The sequence below is a fragment of the Centruroides sculpturatus genome, unplaced genomic scaffold, assembly GCF_000671375.1.
Source record: "Centruroides sculpturatus isolate CEXI.00-Female unplaced genomic scaffold, Cexi_2.0 scaffold354, whole genome shotgun sequence".
In the NCBI taxonomy this organism is placed as follows: Eukaryota; Metazoa; Arthropoda; class Arachnida; order Scorpiones; family Buthidae; genus Centruroides; species Centruroides sculpturatus.
Window position 1 is genome coordinate 483,974 of NW_019384699.1, and position 9,481 is coordinate 493,454.

The window sequence follows — 9,481 nt, forward strand, 5'->3', positions numbered from 1 at the left end:
TAATAAATACTGTGTTTAGACGTTATATTAATTAACAGAGTTTTTAAAATTTCTTTAAGATAAAATATTACGGAAATTTTTTAATTAATTGTAAAAAATTATAGTAAATGAATACATAAGTTGGTGTACAGACATATGCTTTTTCTATGCACAAGACTGTAGGTTTCTTTTTTATTAATCCTGAGATTAGGAGATTCAAATAGATTTTTCAGCAAATAAATATCAGATTGTAGGATCTTTGGATTGGAACATATCAACTTAATATGGTCAATATAAACTACAACATGGGATTTAAGATGACAAAGAAGGCTGTGATATATAATGAAAAGAAGAAAGGCCACTGAGAATAGAACCTTGCTGAACACAAAGAAATTGTCAACAAATTCATAATCGCCTACTTTATTTTTACATTTTCGTATCAAAAAGAAATCATTGAGCCATGAACGAATCGCTGATCGATTCATGAAACCAGTAAAGAAAAATATTTGGTAAGACGGAATCAAAGGCACTACTAACGTCTATATAATGATAAAAGACAAAGTTTGTATCAAATTCATAGTTTTGGAATGATGGCGAATACCACAATGCGTTTATTTATCACAGTGTAAAAGAAGATTCAAACGTATAAATGTAAATAGATTTTATTTCGAATGTTTTTTGTCGTCACGATCAGTAAAAAAAATATTCCAGCAACGAGTTGCGAAACTTTCCCAGCAAAAAACACTAGGACTCTAACAGAAAGTTGAAATTGTATGGCACCATCTGTATCATGAGATTTTGTATTATTATTATTATTATTAAATGGCAAAAGGCTTAATTTTGAAGGAAGAAACAAGTTTTTAAAATATTGTAAATGTCAATAACAATTAAAATATTCATGAAGTCCGAGTAAATTTCAGGCCAAATAAAACTGGTCACTATAGGAAGGTGGTCGTGTCACCGACATGGTCACATTGGCAGGTTCCATTGTGTGTGTATGTGTATATATGTATAATCAGTAAAAAAATATTTGGTTACAAGTAAATGATTTTGTTATAACAATTAAAATTCAGATTTTAATATCAAAAGTAAATTGTTACCAGAGCCTCTTTGGCCATCGGCCATTGCGACCGACGTTACCGCTTCCCGGGACGTGGACCCAGAGGTTGGATTTTGGGAAGAGTGTTCGGGTTGTGAACGGTGTTGTTTATAATGCACGTGAATGGAATCGTTGGTGATTGGATGCGACGAATGTGTCGTTGTTTGAACTGTGTGTTTCAGCGTAAGGGATGTTGTTGTTTATATGCGTGGATGTGAATTACTAAACTAGTGTGTGTACGACAAGGGGAAAAAAATTAAAAACCCCTTGTCTACTTACATCTAGATTAGTAAATTAAACTTAAGGTTTTAGTTTCAATGTTTAGTATGACAAGAGGAAAAAAAATTAAAAAACCTCTTGCCTTCTTATCCTAAATTAGTAAATAGAAAAAGAAATTTAAATGTTAGTATGACAAGAGGAAAAAAAAATAAAAAACCTCTTGCCTTCTTATCCTACGTTAGTAAATTGAAACTAAAACCTTAAATTTAAATGTTGTTAGTATGACAAGAGGAAAAAACAAACGAAAAAAACCTCTTGCCTTCTTATCCTAGGTTAGTAATATCCTTCAGAAATAGCAAAGGAAAAAGTCGTTCACATCTCTTACGAAGCGACGCTTTTTCCTTTCCATCTTTGCCCACACCGAACGAGAGGATCCCACTCGTTGGAAAAGGGAGGAATGATCGAAACATTCCTCCCCTCCCAGTGCGTCAAAGATGATGTCGTCAACATGGAGACATTTCACCTTTCGGAACACGTCCGAATGGCGAAATGTCTCCTCTCCGTTCAACGCGGAACAGAGAATGCTGTCGACATCCGCTATTCCTGAAGGCGATCCCGTGAAGGAAGAACCCCTTCCGCGATCGATGGAAGAGAGTTCCTCTCCCCGCTCAAAGGAGGAAAAGGCCCTCTCTTCATCGATTGCGGAAGGAGAACGCCCTTCACACTTCTTTGTCTTCTTGGGCCGCAGCCAACGCCAGAACCGCCAGCTCTTCATTCTGTAAAGAAACAAAAAAATATATATATTAAACTAATTAATGGGATTCGGATGTACTTAATGCAGAAAAAGTTCAAGATTATACTCACGACGGATCGAAATTCGGATAGCTCGCGTTAGATTCTACCGGAAATCGCTAAAACGTTCTAACTGTATTTGCAGTAGAGATGACCGACCCGGAACGAAGAAACTCTCTAACGTGTAATTTGTATTTGTACGACAGAAAATTAAAGACACGCCGCACATAGCCAAGCAGAAAAGGCACTCGTACTCGATCTCGAGTCCAAGTCGTAACAAGTGTTTCATTCAAGAGCAATTTACCCTAACGTGCGTACAAACGGTACGTCACATAAACGCAACGACGGCATTTAAAAGAGTTTCGTGCAAAGAAATTCCGAACGAGTCGACGAAAACACAACACAAACGTACGAAGAAGCGAAATGTGCCGACAGCCGAACTCGTTATTCGGGACAGGAACGTTTAAGTGGCACAAAAGCATTCGCAGGGGATTACGTAAGTGTGGAAGATCGACTGCACTCAGAAAAGACCACTTTGTGGAAAGAGACAAACAGCTTAAGGAAAAGAATTCTTTGTGTCCAGCCTGTATACTTAATTGTTAAGTTTATTAGTACTGTATTAGATGTGTTTGCAGACAATTTAATTCTCGCAAAATACGCCATTAAAAGCGTTGTAACTAATACATAGATTCAACAGAGAAATCGGAGGTCAAAGGACGAAATTTTTGACCCGTCGAAGGAACATCAAATGCTTCAGAATCCATCAGACAATGTTACGAGAGTATATTTTAGTTAAAATTACGATACGCTTTGCGATGGAATTCGTATTTAAAGTTAGTATTAAATAAGTTTTAATTGAATTTCTATAAATAAGATATTTGCAAATAATCCTTATTCTTTGATTGTGTTTATAAAATATAAATCTAAATTAATTAATTACGAAAATAAACCAATGAGCAAATAGTTAATACTTTGCGTCCGTCGTTTTCGGCGCTTCGGTCGCTTTCCAAAGTGGCGGCTGGTTTAAAAGTCAAAAGAGGTGCGTTTCAGATGGCGCCCCCACCAGTGGGCGAGTGGTCTCCGTTGCTGCTCATCGTAGTGGTGACCAGACCCTAAAGACTGGGAGGNTATTTAAGAGAGAAATAATGTTGTGATATGGTTCACATCTCCAGAGTTGCAGACGATACCATTCGTAGGTGGGGAATGATGAATGGATGGGCGACTCCTGTGACCATTTCCTCCGTTTCAGTCCAGGAGCGGGTGGAGTTGACGGGCTTCTCTTCACTGTCAACCAAGCAGATAGCCATCGGGGTGGAGGGATTCGTTCGACTGTCAGCTATGCACGTTTCGGTCTTGCAGGATATGCTTGAAAGGATGTCGATGAAATGAGTTGTTCTGTGCTTAAACAAAATCGCCTTAAAAATTTCCAATTATTTTACAATAATAAAATGCTTAAAATACATTTTTAAATTACTAAAAAATTATCTTCTTTTTTTTAAAAAAAAAAAATACGTTTTAAAAATGGCCGCTCAACTAATCCCTTTCATTCTTTTAATTTTGTAACAAAATATAGGCTACACTTTAAATTATATTTACGTCAAAAGTAAACTAATTCTATAGAAAAACCATATTAAAATACAGCAAACCGCTTATTAAAATTAGCGGAAAATTATACTTTTTCAATTATTAAAATTGGCTTTTAAAAGATTAATTCAAATCAAATAATATTTATCAGAAAACTTTTTGATAAATATTGATAATAAAAAGTTAGTTTTAAAAGTGAAATTTTGTAGAATATTCATATAATATTTTAAACAGAATTAAAATATTCAAAAATATTATGGGAGATGAAAATATTTACAAATTTGTAAATTCTTTTGAATAGAATTCAATTTCGTATTTTATATAACTAAATATTTATATAAAATTATACAAGATAAAGAAAAAATAAAAACAAAATTAATTTATATTAACTTATATTATGAATACGAAACTATATATAAAGAACATATTACACGGCGTCCTTAATGTATATTAAGGTAATTTCAATTATTTATTAATCAAAATAGGCGAGAAAATTATTTTAAAAATACGTTTTTAAAATTTGCATAGTAAATTTTTCGACTTTTGTTTCCATCCTTGAATTCTCTACAGAAGAATTTTGTTTACCTCACCTAAAATATGGCCTTAAGCGATATATTTTACGCATGCGTATGCTATTTAATTATATACATAGTTAATAATACAAAACTTATCATTTAAAGTTAAACTTTATTTTAATTATNGTAATTATTCGCATTTATTAATAATTGTTATGAAGTAATAACGAGACACAGCAAAAAATAATAAGAGAAATATAAAATATCGAAACGAAATATAACTATTAAATTAAGTAGTGAACGTTTAATAGGAAAAAAATTAAAATAAAAATAATAATAATAATAATAATAAAATATGATGAATCGATGGCAAACGCTGCCATCTATGGAGTAAAAAAGAAATTAAAATGGTTACCTTTTACGTATTTGAATAACGTTTGAGAAAATAATTTATTCATTTTAAAATTCTAATTAATTAATTTACTTATTTTTATCTTTAAATTATTTGCTTTCAAATTAAATAATCTATATATAAATAAATATAATTAAATATATACGAAATTATAATTTTTTAGATATTAACGAATAAAAGAAAATTGTAAATTATTACTTAAGACAATTTACAGCTTTTTATATTTAAAAAAAAAACTTTAAAAATCTACAGGTGAAATAACGAAATTAAAATATTTTTATAACCCGTAGAGGGTGGAATTCATCTACGCCATTGCCTCTTCCCTCCCCCCTTAAACACGTGGTGAAAACAAAGTTTTATATTTTTAAATGGAAGACGAACTTTTTCGTCTATTAATAAAAATTTTACAGGCTTATTCAAATCTCTATTATTGCCGAATAGTATCACTATTTATAATAAACATCGGCCGCTTCTATATTTAGGAAATAATCAATGACGATGTAAAATCAGCAGATGCCTAGAATAAATTCCAAGTGGTTTACGAAAGGATGCGTAATAATAGTCCGTCGTTTATCTATTTTCCAATACAATAATTGAAAATAAAGAACGAAAAAGTTTCGGAAATCACGCTAACGCCTTATATTCTAACATCCGTTTGATGGGCTACTGGCGTGATGTCAAAGGTCGAATAGAGGTCGACCGTGTCGCTAGCTTTGAATTTCAATGTAGAAATCCATTCGACGAGGAAAAAAAAAAACAGGAAACTAAAATCATTTTCCACTTTATTTAATTTCATTTATATTTACCTCTCTTTCCTTTAAAAAGGATACGAATATATTTATTTACTCCAAACATTTTTTTTTTTTTTTAATAGCTTCTGGTATAAAAATGGCGGCAACCTACAATGTTATTATTTACAAAGACGTATAATTTAATCGACAGAATAATTAATCAAAGGCAGAAGCCGGGATGCGGACTCGCTTGCTATATACAACGTAACGGTTGTTCGTACTTGTATATATCGGAAATAAATACTGTATACTACCCTAATACAAAAAGGTAGCCGACGAAAAGATAATTCAGTCGGTTTATAAAATAGACTACGTAATACGGAACACTGGTGGCGAGTTTCGGACCATCCGGCGAGTTTTTCCATTCTCAGGGGAACGGCCTTATTTACGCTCGAAATTCTAAAACTAACGACCAGACCGGAGCGTATGACGTATAGACCGGGCGTATCTTTTGTTTGGAAAACGTAATTCAAAGTGATGCGTTTTTGTTTTAACCAAGGAGTCTTTATAACAAAAATCAGCGGCAGGAAACTTTGCACCGGTCACTCGATATTGCTATTTCAATTTAGCAAAAAATCGCCATTCGCCGGTCGTAGTAAAACCAATCGAAATTTCTCTATAACCTTTCTAGAAATACAAAACCGATCTTTGAAAACGGGGAAACCCAATAAGATAATAAATCGGCGCTAAAAGCCATCCAATTAATAAATTAAAATTATATTTACTTTAAAAATGGGAGGAAATGTTATTCTTTATTCCCCACTTTTTAATTGAGTCGACGAAAAAAAAAAAAATTAGGTAATTAAACGCTCGTTTAAGTTTAGATCTGTGCGAGTTAATAAAAGGAAAAAGAAGTGGGCCGCCGTTTGGACCATTGTTTGAAAAATGAGTGAGGGAAGTTGGAAGTTTGTCTTTGGCTAGAGGGGTAAGCTCTATCAATATGACAGTGGCAGAGGGAGCTTTTGCCGGTCAAGAAGACCTAATGACCAAAGGCGAACGCTTCTGTTGTTTCCTGCAATCAGCAGCAGCTGCGATGGCGTTATCAGTAATAACGTGGCTCGGCTTAAGACGACGGTACACAACTTCTCAATTATGTCGACCCAAAACTTTCGGGTTGGAAAAACGGAAAAAATATCAAAAAAATATATCCTTCGCACCAGCTAACAAGGAAGAATAGTTGACTCCGGGCTAAGTTTCTTGACCAGATGACGGCCAAAAAATCTCGCATCAAATTGATCCGCCCAAAAAAAAAACATTCCATTTTCTACTTTAATTTACTTATTTTATTAAACGTTCTTTTCTATCATTCCCTATCATTTATTTCTTTTAAACTATTTAAATCTTGCCGTATCGATTAACAAAATTCGGCAATTTATTTTTTTAAAAAAAATATATATTAAATTTATTAATAAATTACAAATTATACATAATTTTAGGTTTTTATGGAATAAAATTTTTATCGATATCTGCGGTAATTATAATTATTTTTTTTTTATTTCTAATAATTAACACATTTTTATTAACTATTTTTGTCGATTCTCGATTAAATTCGATATAAAAAATTACGTTCTAATTTTTTTCGGGACTCAACCTGCTTCCATCTATTGTTAAAAAGCCAAACTAATTTTTTCGCATCGGTAAAAATATGCCTATTTGTCAAAAAAAACAAAAAAAAAACTAGACGGCGCTTAAAAAGTATTTTTTTTCCTTTTTTTAAAGTAGTTATTTGTATTTAAGTGGTTAATAAGGCCGAAAATTCTCGTTTATATCCCTGTGACGTCACGAGAAAGTTTATAATTTACGTCACTGGAAATTATGCATAAAAGTGTAAAATTCCGCAATAAAACTGACTAAATATTAGTGTAGCGGTTAAATTGATGCGGCTAATATGTTTCGGTGGATACGGCCGTCGAGAACGTGTCTAGAAGAACGGAATGCTAATTTGCGCAACAGCGTCCTCTATCCGACGTTTAAATTGTAAATAAGTAACCGTTGCCTTTAAAAATCCTATTTACGCCATTACTTAAGTTACGGAAAATAAATAGAATGTTTTTTATTCGTCTCTTTTATTTTAACGCATTTCACCATTAAAAATAAAATTAATCTTAAGCCGTTGACATAGATTACGACGCATTTTGGACCATCGATTTTACCCGTCGTTCTTAGTAGAGCCAGGAATCAATTTTTACGAAAATTTTAAGAAATGGAAGTAATAAAAATTTATAAAATATTTTATTACTTAATACGTTTAATTTTACATTTCAAAATCTTGGTCCTGTGTAGTTTCTAACGAAAAAGGTCAAGTCGACGAGTGGCGACATCTGTTATTAAAAGTAGGAATTTAATTTACGGCGGATAATTATCTCGGAATAACGGTAGAGAAATCGGAAGATATATCCAATCCGTTTTTGCCAAATTTACAGCGACTTTTATGTAAATTTGGCGGCGGGCGCATTATTTCTATCCAAAGACGTATTTTCGGCGGTCGTTTTTCCCTCGTCTGTAGAAAACGTAACCCAGTAAAATATTGTCGGTACTATACTAGAAAGTTTAGTGACATAACGTGTCATCTGTATTTTTGTACTTTTTTTATAGCTTAAACTTCCTATTTTTAATGCAAGGATTAAAACATTATATATAAACATTAATACAAAATAAGTACTATATTTAATTATGATCGTCCTGTTTTTCTCAAACTTTTTTCTCAGTCATTCAATATATTTGTTTGTAATGGTTCCGTCACCCACACGATTATTAATAGAAATGTACTCAACAACGAGCTAGAATTTAAACTACAGAGTGGCTTTAGTAACACCATGTTAAAAGAAAATTGAAATATATGTTCGCCATTTTCTTTTTAGTCAAAGGGCGTGACGTTTGTGTTGAGATTGTGTCGTGTAAAGATAACGAGCTAGAATATTCTAACTCGTGGAAAAGTTTTAATCCTTGACTGAGATGTGCGAGTCAAAATGACCTACTTAGTTTTTTTTTTTTTTTTTTAATTTTGGAAGTAAATAAGACATTTCTTTCTTTAACCCTTTATTTAAACGTTTCTATTGTTTGTTGTTCAGTTGGCTATATCTAAAATTTGGTGAAAGTATAAACTAACAGAATATGATAAAAGGAAAACATATTGGTCGATTACGAAAGACATTAAAGCGTCAGGATAGGATACTAAAAGCAACATATCTTGAAAATAGGTAAGGTATAATGAAATGAGAAGGGTGGAAAGAAGCGGGTTAGTCTGTGACAGAACAGTGGGAAATCGCTCGAAAGGAATCGGATTTTCGTATACAATGGCAAAGCGAAAGTTAGCACCGACGCCAATCATAAAAAACAAGGTTAGAATGGGCCAAACCAAAGCATTCCTGAACTGTAGACTGGATGAAACTGTTTATTAATGAGTCACGAATTAGCATTGCTTGAAACTTCTGTCTGGCGGTTCTAACGAAGCTTACGAGGACGACTGTCTAAAGGACAAAGTTGCCTATATCAGTTACGATTTGGAATCGCGTGTCGGGTAAAGGACGGGAGAGTCGGCCATTATTACAACAGTCGATGTCTCGAAGACTTTCTTATTCCATCTATTGAAAACATGTTTGGTGGTGACGATGTCATTGCCAAACTGTTGCGAATTTTCTTCACCAATACTAGATTGGCTAGCCAATAGTTCAAACGCAATCTGATAGGTAACACGTACTGGAATTAAACTTGGTCCCGGACAAAGTTCCGTGCTGCAAATCAATCTTTTGACTACTATCGATAGCGAATATCATTATTATTATTAGTTTAACTATGTCCGAAAGAATTAAGGCCGTCGTAAAAGCTCAACGTGAAGCAACCAAATCTTTTTCCGTTTTACGATTCCAATTTTTCATATATATATATATAAAACTTTAAAATAATTATAAATGGCAATAAACGAAATACCATNTTTTTTTTAATTTTTGAGCCTAACCCTCCTTTTCGTATTAGTTCTTTGTTTCGCATAACACGGATTCGCATAACGGCAATTTTTTGGAACGTAACTACCGTGTTATACGGGGGTTACCTGTATTATAATTGTTCTTATACTGAAATGAAGAACAGT